Source organism: Phascolarctos cinereus, unplaced genomic scaffold, assembly GCF_003287225.1.
Source record: "Phascolarctos cinereus isolate Bilbo 61053 unplaced genomic scaffold, phaCin_HiC Scaffold_2;HRSCAF=192, whole genome shotgun sequence".
NCBI classification, from domain to species: domain Eukaryota; kingdom Metazoa; phylum Chordata; class Mammalia; order Diprotodontia; family Phascolarctidae; genus Phascolarctos; species Phascolarctos cinereus.
In genome coordinates, this window is record NW_027555625.1 from 286,307,027 (window position 1) to 286,318,423 (window position 11,397).

The 11,397-nt window shown below is 39.4% G+C and overlaps 1 pseudogene; it reads right to left on the reverse strand.

The window, feature by feature from the left end:
- Nucleotides 1-1,962: 1,962 nt before the first annotated feature.
- LOC110207293 (adenylate kinase isoenzyme 6 pseudogene) lies at nt 1,963-2,480 on the reverse strand (annotated as a pseudogene).
- Nucleotides 2,481-11,397: the final 8,917 nt, after the last annotated feature.

Genomic DNA, 11,397 nt, shown 5'->3' on the forward strand with positions numbered 1-11,397 from the left:
TGGCACAGGTAGATAGCCAGAGCAGCTTTTCCATTGTATAGTCCTAGCAGCGAGAGCCAAATGATTGGCTCTGCTTGTAAGGGGCTGTGGGTGGCAATCACTATTACTGCTAACGATGCATAGGGTATGGAGTGCTGTAGGATTGCCTTTTTGCAGGAAAAGAACAGAAATGCTTCTAGAGGACAAGGCTGACTTTTAAAATTATCCCAATGTTGTCCCCTTCCCCTCTCCCCAGCATCGTTAGGAGTCAGAGCCCAGTATCCACGATGCTGACTGGAAGCTCTGAGTAGAGAGTAAATGAACCAGTCTGAACCACCTGTCTTTGGCACTGTCTCCAGTAAAGCTGGTCATACTCACAGGGGGATGCTCTTTGCTAGTCTTCTTAGGGGGATTTCTCCCCTTCCCTTCTTTTGAGTTCTCAGCTTGGGAAAGATCCGAGAAGCCCAGAAAGACACTGGAGGATGAGAGGGACAAGGAACATTCCTAAAGGAAGTATAGATGGGTGTGTTTCTTTGGTTGTTTGTTTTAGTCTAGACCGAATGAAGAATTAATATCCAGGTCTCTTTCTGAGCTTTAAACTTGACTATGTTGTGACATAACTGAGACAGCCAAAAAAAAAATACCATTGGTACAAATTCAGGGAGTAGGCCTTATGGGGATGAGAAATGAGTAAAAGTTAAGTTCACCTTTGCAGTGGGTTTCCAAAGGTTAGTAAGCAAGGCTAGCCCAAGGGTTGGATGTATGCACCTGAGGTGGAATGGTCTTTAATGATTTCTTCCCCAAATACCTGCCCCAGTGTCCTGTCACAACGTTAGCAATGGAGCCATATGACCACTAGATAACAACGATAGAATAGCTACCATTAAAGTAATGCCTTAAGATTTGCAAGATACTTTTCATATGCCATCTTGATTTGATCCTCTCAAATGCCCTAAGAAAAGTGGGTGCTGTTATTATTCCCATTTTACAGATAAGAAAACTGAGGCAAACAGAGGTTAAGTGTTTTGCCTATGATCACACAGCTAGTAAGCATCAGAGGCAGGATTTGAACTCAAATCTTTCTAATTCCAAGCCCAACACTCTAGCCACTGAGTCACTAGAATGGTAGAAGTAAAAGGGAACAAGCAGTCTTTAAACTGAAAACTGAGCAAGAGAAAAAGAATACTGCCCATGCGTACCTGCCAAGTCAAGTACCACAGATAGCAGCAGGAACAATATGAGAGGAGGGATATCAACAGAATGAAATAATTATTCACAAGAGAAAATAGTCAAGGAGAGAAACAGACATAAAACTCGTGGCCCCATATGGCTACATAAAAATGTGCAAAGTGTGGATTATAAATATTGTGAGCTAGAGATCTTAATACAAGGCTACTTATTATCTGCGTCACATTAGGTAAATCTAGCATTCAGTTTTCTTATCCGTAAAACAGGAAAATTAAATCTTGTAGTACCTACCTAATAATATAGTTGTAAGGCTTGTGGAAGCCTGTCCACACAACCCTCGGGGATGCTCAAAAATATTTTTAAAATAATGTTTTTTTTAAAAAATGTTTATAGCTTTATTCTTAGAGTCTTTTATTTATCAGTCAGCAGTTCTTCCTTGCCTCATTTTCTTGTGTCAAGTATTAAAGATTTCTACTTATATTCTCAAACTTGTTTATTCTTTAGCAGTTATCCAAAATAAATGAGAATGCTGAATGTTCCTAAACTTTAAAAGTCCTTAATATCTTCTTCATTATGTTTGGGGGTTTGCAGTTTTCTCACGGAGAAAAAAAAGATTAATTCAGTCATAACTCAACCTTATATATTGTCCATCTGCTACTTCTACAATACAATCCTGGATAGTAAAATTTGGAGTATGCTATCTTAGTTTCTATTGCATGGGGAGGTAGAAATCATCAAGAAAATCTTTAAACATTATGTGGAATGCCTTTAAAGTCTGTGCTTTACCCTTAATGTTCAATTATTATCTTTCATCCACTGCTCAATCCATTTCATTATCTGATCTAAATTACTCTCTAGTTCTTCTGGTACACTGCTGGGCAGCCAGTGTCACATTTCATGGTTGGAGGAGGCCATGGTTTCTTCATAAAGAATTTGGAAAATTTCACACTGAATACTGTCCTGTAGTTTCTTTACTCCCTCTGTATCCCCTCTTTTCAAGTCTTGTATGTGATACAGAATTATCTGTTTGAAGCACAAAAACTACATGAAACCATCCTTCAGGGATGAAGTCACAGCCATGGTAATCAACAATAACTCCATCTTCTTTTGCTTTATTTTCTAACTCATCAACTACTCTGTCTTTATCCAAAATGGGACATTCATATTCTTCATCAAAGCCAACATATAACTGTCCTTCTTGTGTTAAATCACCCACATTAATGTGTTAGTCCTGTTCTTGATATAAGTTCTTTACCTAGCGTGGTCTTTCCAACACATGGTATACCAGTGAGCAGGATGATGGGCAACCTCATGGTCTTGATGCTGCCATCTATACCCCTAAAAATAATAATGTTGAGGGGGCAGAGCCAAGATGGCAGAGTAAAAGCAATGACTTGCTTGAGCTCTCCCCCAAACCTCTCCAAATACCTGTAAAAAATGACTCTAAACAAATTCTAGAGCAGCAGAACCCATGAAAAAACAGTGAAACAAATTTCCAGCCTAAGGCCACCTGGATGGTTGATGGGAAAGGTCTGTTGTGCTGGGCTAGGAGAGGAGTGCAGTTCAGCGTGGGCCACCCAAGCAAAGTCAGGGCCTCGCAAACCTGGAGCAGCCCTCAGGGGACTGAATCACTGGCAGCTGTGGCAGTTTCCAGACTTCTCAACCCACAAATGCCAAAGACAACTTAGAAGGTCAGTGGGAAAAGTCTGTTGGACCTGGGTGAGACAGGAGCCAGGTCTGGCCCTAGCTCTTGGGTGGCTGCTGCAGCAGTAGGATAATTCTGGAGCTCTTGGCCCACAGATTGTGGGGGGAAAGAGCAGCTGATCACAGGGGGATTGCAGGGATCTCTTTGCTGATGCTGAGGCAGGATTCTCTTGCTTTTCCTGTGCTTGGATCTGGATCCCAGTCCTGGGTGGTGGTCTTAGGGCAAGAAGAAGTGCTGGCATGGTGGAGCTTGTGGCAGTGGTAGAGAAGGAATCCTCCTCACAGTTCCAAGGCAGAAAAGCGAGCTCGTGGTCACTCATAGACCAGAGCAAAGGCCAGGAAAGGAGTAAGCACCTCTCTTTTGATCATATCACCTTGGAAGAACTGAAAATTTACAGTCCCTAGAAATATCTCTAAAAACAGCTGTACAAAACCCCAAAGCTTGGGACAGTACATTCTCCACACTGGAAGCAGACCTCTACCTTAACAAAGACATTAAAACTCAAGTAGTTGCTGGGAACATGAGTAAATAGTGCAAACAAAACAAAACAAAACTCAGACTACAGACTCTTACTTTAGTGACAAAGAGGATCAAAACATACAACCAGAAGAAGACAAAAAAGTCAAAGCTCCTACATCCAAAGCCTCCAAGAAAAATGTGAATTGGTCTCAGGCCATGGAAGAGCTCAAAAGGGATTTTGAAAAGCAAGTAAGAGAAGTAGAGGAAAATGTTAGGAAGAGAAATGAGAATGATACAAGAAAATCATGCTAGACTAATCCAATGGCAAAAGTGGTCCAAAAAGCCAATGAAGAGAAGAATGCCTTAAAAAGCAGAATTGGCCAAATAGGAAAGGAAGTCCAAAATCTCACTAAAGAAAATAATTACTTAAAACTTAGAATGGAGCAAATGGAAACAACCAAAAGAATGAAAAAAATAGAAAACAATGTGAAAAACAACTGACCTGGAAAATAGATCCAGGAGAGATAATCTAAAAATTATTGGACTACCTGAAAACCATGATCAAAATAACCTAGACATCATTTTTCAAGAAATCATCAAGGAAAACTGCCCTGATATTCTAGCACCAGAGGGTAAAATAGAAATTGAAAGAATCCACCAATCACCTCCTGAAAGAGATCCAAAAGGAAAACTCCTAGAGATATCATAGCCAAATTCCAGAGTTCCCAGGTCAAGGAGAAAATATTTCAAGCAGTCTGAAAGAAACAATTCAAGTATTATGGAAACACAATTGAGATAACACAGGATTTAGCATCTTCTACATTAAGGGATCAAAGGGCTTGGAATATGATATTCTAGAGGTCAAAGAAGATAACAGTAAAGTCAAGAATCACCTACCCAGCAAAATTGAGTATAATCCTTCAGGGGGAAAAAATGGATATTCAATGAAATAGAGGACTTTCAAACATTCTTGATGAAAAGGTCAGAGTTGAACAGAAAATTTGACTTTCAAATACAAGACTCAAGAGAAGCATGAAAAGGTAAACAAGAAAGAGAAACATAAGGGACTTATTAAAGTTGAATTGTTTACATTCCTACATGGAAAGACGATATTTGTAACTCATGACACCTTTGTCAGTATCAGGCTAGTTAGAGAGAATATATATATAGACAGAGAGCACAGGGTAAGTTGAATATTAAGGGATGATATCTAAAAAATAAACTTAACGGGTGAGAGAGAATTGTACTGGGAGGAGGAGAAAGGGAGAGGTGGAATGAGGTAAATTATCTGACATAAAAGAGAGAAGAAAAAGATTTTACCATGGAGGGGAAAAGGGGGGAGATGACAGGGAATGAATGAATCTTATTCCCACCAGATTTGGCTCAAGGAGGGAATAACACTCAAGTGGGTATGGAAATATATCTTACCCTACAGGAAAATAAGGGGAAAGGGGATAAGAAGGGTGGATGATAGAAGGGAAGGCAGATTGGAGGACGGGGCAATCAGAAGTAAACACTTTTGAAAAGAGACACGGTCAAAGGAGAAAATAGAATAAATGGGGGACTGGGATAGGACTGAGGGAAATATAATTGGTCTTTCACAATATGACTATTATGGAAGTGTTTTGCATGACTACACATGTATAACCTATATTGAATTGCTTGTGTTCTCAATGAAGGTGGGTGGGGAGGGAGTAGGGGAGATAATTTGAAACTCAAAGTTTTAAAAACAAATGCTAAAAATTGTTTTTATATGCAACTTGGAAATAAGATGTACAGGCAAAGGTGTATAGAAATCTATCCTGCCCTACAGGGAAGTAGAAGGGGAAAGGCATAAGAGAAGGGGGTGGTGATAGAAGAGTGGACAGAATGGGAGAAGGGGTATTTAGAATGCATGCCATCTTGGGTTGGAAGGAAGTAAGAGATGGGGAGAAAATTTGGAACTCAAAATCTTGTGGAAGTGAATGTTGAAAACTAAAAACAAATAATTAATTGAAAAAATAATATTATAAATGTCTAACTCTGAAATCCTTTGGACACACCTGAATGAAAGGAGCCTTTGTTTTTTTCTGTTGTTCCAGTCATGCCCAACTCTTTGTGACCCAATTCGGGGTTTTCTTGGCAAAGATACTCCAGTATCTTTGGTTTGCAATTTCCTTTTCCACCTTATTTTACAGATGAGGAAACTGAGGCAAACAGGGTAAAGTGATTTGCCTTTATCAAAGGACCCTTACCTCCTTATGAAAGACTTAATTGTTTCTTAGTCAACTAAATTCTAAGAGAGATTGCGATTTCCCCCAAGATCTCTGTTTGGGAAATCAAAAGCCCTAACCTAGATTTTGTACTTGTTTTATTTTGTTGAAGGAATGCTGCCTTTTGTTTCAAGGCCAATTTTAAAATTAGAAGTCCAAGTGATTTGGTCAGAAAGAATTATTACTAGGAGATTGGGAAGGTGGGAAACTGCTCATTTGGATCTGTTTTTTTCCCCCTATTTCTCTATCTATTTATTTATTTTTAGTTCTCAACATTCACTTCCATAAGATTTTGAGTTCCAAATTTTACTCCCTTCTCATCCCTCCCCCAACCACAAGACACTGTGCATTCTGAATACCCTTTCCCCTAATCTGCCTTCCCTTCTGTCTTCTCCTCCCCCTTCTCATATCCCCTTCCTCTTCTATTTTCCTGTAGGGAAGATTTCTGTACTCCATTGCCTGTATATCTTATTTCCCAGTTGCATGTGAAAACAATTTTTAAACATTTGTTTTTAAAACTTTGAGTTCCAGATTTTCTCCTTTCCTCCCACCCCACCCATCCTCATTGAGAAGGTAAGGAACTCAATACAGATAATACTTGTGTAGTCATGCAAAACACTTCCATAGTAGTCATGCTGTGGAAAACTAATTATATTTCCCTTCATCCTATCCCACCCCCCATCCCCGCCTCATTTATTCTATTCTGTTTTGACCCTGTCCCTCCTGAGAAGTGTTTGCTTCTCATTACCCCCTCCCCCAATCTGCCTTCCCCCATATCATCCTCCTGTTCTCTTGTCCCCTTCTCCCCTATTTTCCTGTAGGGAAGATAGACCTCCATACCCAATTGAGTGTGTATGTTATTCCCTCTTTAAGCCAAATCAAATGAGAATAAGATTTCCTCATTGCCTCTCACCTTCCCCCACTTCCCCTCCACTGTAAAAGCCTTTTCTTGTCTATTTTAGGTGAGATAATTTATCCCCTTCTGCCTCTCCCTTTCTCCTCCTCCCAGTATAATCCTCTCTCACCCCCTAACTTTATTCTCCAGATATCACCCATTTATCTTCAACTCACCCTGTGTCCTCTATCTATCAATCTATCTATACATATAATTTTTTCTCTCCAACTACCCTAATACTAACAAAGGTCTCATAAATTACAAATATCATATTTCCATGTAGGAATTTAAATAGTTTAACCTTAATAAGTCTCTTATGAAGAGAGTGGAGCCAAGATGGCAAAGTAAAAGCAGTGACTTGCTTGAACTCTCCCCAAAGCCCTTCTAAATACCTGTAAAAAATGGCTCTAAATAAATTGTAAAGCAGCAGAACCCACAAAAAGACAGAGTGAAACAAATTTACAGCCCAAGACAACCTGCACGGTTAATGGGAAAGGTATATTGCCTCAGGCTGGGAGAGGAACGCAGTTCGGCATGGGCACGCAGGCCTCAGAGGACTGAGTCATGGGCAGCTGTGGCAGTTTCCAGACTTCTCAACCCATGAATGCCAAAGATAACTTAGAACATCAGTAGGAAAAGTCTGTGCCTGCAATGAGAGAGAAGCATGGGGTCAGAGCCCCAGTCCACAAGCATGGCCCTGGGCAGCAGGTGCCTCCTGAGCTTCTGGCCCACAGACTGAAGGGGAATCGAGTGGCTAATCAGAGGGGAATTGCAGGGATCTCCTTGCTGGTGTAGGATTCTCTTGCTTTGCCTGTGCTTGGATCTGGGTCACAATTCTCAGTGGTGGTCGTAGGGCAAGGAGAAGTGCTGGCATGGTAGAGCTTGTAGTGGTAGTGAAGAGGTAATCTTCCTCACAGTTCCAAGGCAGAAAAGAGTGCTTGTGGTCACACAGGCCAGGAACACCTAACTCTTGATCATACCACTTTGGAAGAATTGAAAACTTACAGATCCATAGAAGTATTTCTGAAAATGGCTGCACAAAACCCCAGAAGCTTGGGACAGTACATTCTTCACACTGGAAGCAGACTCCTACCTTAACAAAGAGTTTAACACTGAAGTAATCGGCTTGGATCATGAGCAAACTGTGCAAAAATAGTCAGACCATAGAATCTTGCTTTGATGACAAAGAAGATCAAAATATACAATCAGAGAAAGACAACAAAGTCAAGGCTTCTACATCCAAAGCCTTCAAGAAAAATATGAATTGCTCCAAGGCCATGGAAGAGCTCAAAAAGGATTTTGAGAAGCAAGTAAGAGAAGTAGAGGAAAAACTGAGAGTGATGCAAGAAAATCATGAAAAACAAGTCAATAGCTTGCTAAAGAAGACCCAAAAAATACAGAAGAAAATAACACCTTAAAAAATAGACTCACCCAAAAGGCAAAAGAGGTCCAAAAAGCCAATGAGGAGAAGAATGCCTTAAAAAGCAAAATTGGCCAAATGGAAAAAGAGGTCCAAAAGCTCACTGAAGAAAATACTTCCTTAAAAATTAGAATGGAGCAATTGGAAGCTAGTGACTTTATGAGACATCAAGACACTGTAAAACAAATTCAGAAGAATGAAAAAATAAAATACAATGTGAAATATCTCATTAGAAAAATAACTGACCTGGAAAATAGATCTAGGAGAGATAATTTAAAAATTATTGGACTATTTGAAAGCCATGATCAAATAAAGATCCTAGATATCATCTTTCAAGAAATTATCAAGGAAAACTGCCCTGAATTTTTAGATCCAGAGGGCAAAATAAAAATTAAAAGAATCCACTGATCACCTCCTGAAAGTGATCCCCAAATGAAAATTCCTGGGAATATTGTAGCCAAATTTCAGAGTTCCCAGGTCAAGGAGAAAATATTTCAAGCAGCCAGAAAGAAATAATTCAAGTATTGTGTGGAAACACAATCAGGATAACACAAGATTTAGCAGCTTCTATATTAAGGGACCACAGGGCTTAGAATATAATGTTCTGGGCAAAGGAGACAGGATTACAGCCAAGAACCACTTACCTAGCAAAACTGAGCATAATCCTTCAGGGGAAAAAATGGAAATTTAGTGAAACAGAGGACTTTCAAGCATTCTTGATGAAAACACCAGAACTGAATAGAAAATGTGACTTTCAGATATAAGACTGAAGAGAAACATAAAGAGGTAAACAGGAAAGAGAAATAAGAGTCTTATTAAGGTTGAATTGTTTACATTCTGCATGGAAAGATTATATTTGTAACTCATGAGTCCTTTGTCAGTATTAGAGTAGTTGGAGAAGGAAAAAAATTACATGTGCATATATATATATATAAATATATATATATAGCTATAGATAGATAGATACATGCATAGATAGATAGATGGCACAATGTGAGTTGAAGATGAAGGGATGATATGTAGAGAATAAAATTAAGGGGTAAGAGATTATACAGAGAGAAGGAGAAAGGGAGAGGTAGAATGTGGTAAATTATCTCACATAAAACAGACAAGAAAAGTCTTTTACAGTGGAGGGGAAATGGGGGAAGGTGAAAGGGAATGACTGAATCTTATTCTTATTGGATTTGGCTTAAGAAGAGAATAACATACCCACTCAATTGAGTGTGGAAATCTATCTTACCCTACAGGAAAACAGGGGGGCAAGGGGACAAGAGAGCAGGAGGATGATAGAGGGGAGGGCAGATTGGGGCAGGGGATAATCAGAAGCAAGCACTTTCTAAGGAAGGACAGGGTCAAAAAAGAATAGAATAAATGGGGGACAGGATGGGATTAAGGGAAATATACTTAGTTTTTCACAACATGACTCTTATGGAAGTGTTTTGCATGACTACACGTATATAACCTATATCGAGTTGCTTGTCTTCTCAATGAGGGTAGATGGGGAGGGAGGAAGGGAGAAAATTGGGAACCCAAAGTTTTAAAAACAAAAATTTTTAAAAATTGTTTTCATATGCAACCAGAAAATAAGATATACAAGAAATGGGGTATAGAAATCTATCCTACCCTGCAGGAAAACTGAAGGGGAAGGGGATAAGAGAAGTGGGGGGAGAGATAGAAGGGAGGGCAGATTAGGAGAAGGGGTATTCAGAATGCATGCCATCTTGGGGTGGGAGGAGGGATGAGATGGGAGAAAATTTGGAATTCAAAATCTTGTGGAAGTGAATGTTGAAAACTAAAAACAAATAAATTAATTTTAAAAATAAGTCCTTTATGATTCCTCTTTCCTGTTTGCCTCTTCATGTTTCACTTGAGCCTTGTATTTGAAAGCCAAATTTTCTATTCAGCTCTGATCTTTTCATCAAGAACGTTTGAAAGTCCTCTATTTCACTGAATGTCCATTTTTTTTCTTCTGAAGGCTGATACTCCAGTTTTGCTGGGTAGGTGATTCTTGGCTGTAATCCTATCTCCTTTGCCCACCAGAATATTATATTCCAAGCCCTCTGATCCTTTAATGTAGAAGCTGCTAAATCTTGTGTTATCCTGACTGTGTTTCCACAATACTTGAATTATTTCTTTCTGGCTGCTTGCAATATTTTCTCCTTGACCTGGGAACTCTGAAATATGGCTACAATATTTCCAGGAGTTTTCCTTTGGGGATCTCTTTCAGGAGGTGATCAGTAGATTCTTTCAATTTATGTTTTGCCCTCTGGTTCTAAAATATCAGGGCAGTTTTCCTTGATAATTTCTTGAAAGATGATGTCTAGGCTCTTTTTTTGATCATGGCTTTCAGATAGTCCAATAGTTTTTAAATTATCTCTTCTGGATCTATTTTCTAGGTCAGTTGTTTTTCCAGTGAGATATTTCACATCGTCTTATATTTTTTCATTCTTTTGGTTTTGTTTTACAATGTCTTGATGTCTCATAAAGTCTCTAGCTTCCAATTGCTCCATTCTAATTTTTAAGGAAGTATTTTCTTCAGTAAGCTTTTGGACTTCCTTTTCCATTTGGCCAATTTTGCTTTTTAAGGCATTCTTCTCCTCATTGGATTTTTGGACCTCTTTTGCCATTTGGATTAGTCTATTTTTTAAGGTGTTATTTTTCTTCAGTATTTTTTTGGGTCTCCTTTAACAAGCTGTTGACTTGTTTTTCATGATTTTCTTGCATCACTCTTATTTCTCTTCCCAGTTTTTCCTCTACTTCTCTTACTTGCTTTTCAAAATTCTTTTTGAACTTTTCCATGGCTTGGGACCAATTCATATTTTTTTTGGAGGGTTTGGATGTAGGAGCCTTGACTTTGTTGTCTTTTTCTGATTGTATGTTTTGATCTTCTTTCTCACCAAAGAAAGATTCTATGGTCTGACTTTTGTTGCACAGTTTGCTTATGATCCCAGCCAATTACTTGAGTTATAAACTCTTTGTTAAGGTAGGGGTCTGCTTCCAGTGTGCAGAATGTACTATCCCAAGCTTCTGTGCTTTTGTGTAGCTGTTTTCAGAGATACTTCTAGGGACCTGTAAGTTTTCAGTTATTCCAAGGTGGTATGATCAAAAGAGAGGAGTTTATTCCTTTCCTGGCCTTTGCTCTGGTCTATGAGTGACCACAAGCACTCTTTTCTGCCTTGTAACTGTGAGGAGGATTTTCTCTTCTCCACCACTACAAGCTGTACCACGCCAGCACTCCTCCTTGCTCCAGGATCGTCGCTCAGGGCTGTGACCCAGATCTAAGCATGGGCAAAGCAAGAGAATACTGCCTCAGCACCAGCAAAGAGATCTCCACAATGCCCCTCTGATCAGTCACTTAATTCCTCCTCAGTCTGTGCGCTACTTGCTATGGAAGCAGCCACTGCACTGGGGCCTCGCTTGTGTACTGGAGCTAGGGTCAAGTTTCTCTCTCACTGCTGTCATAGACTTTTCCTACTGACCTTCTAAGTTGTCTCTGGTG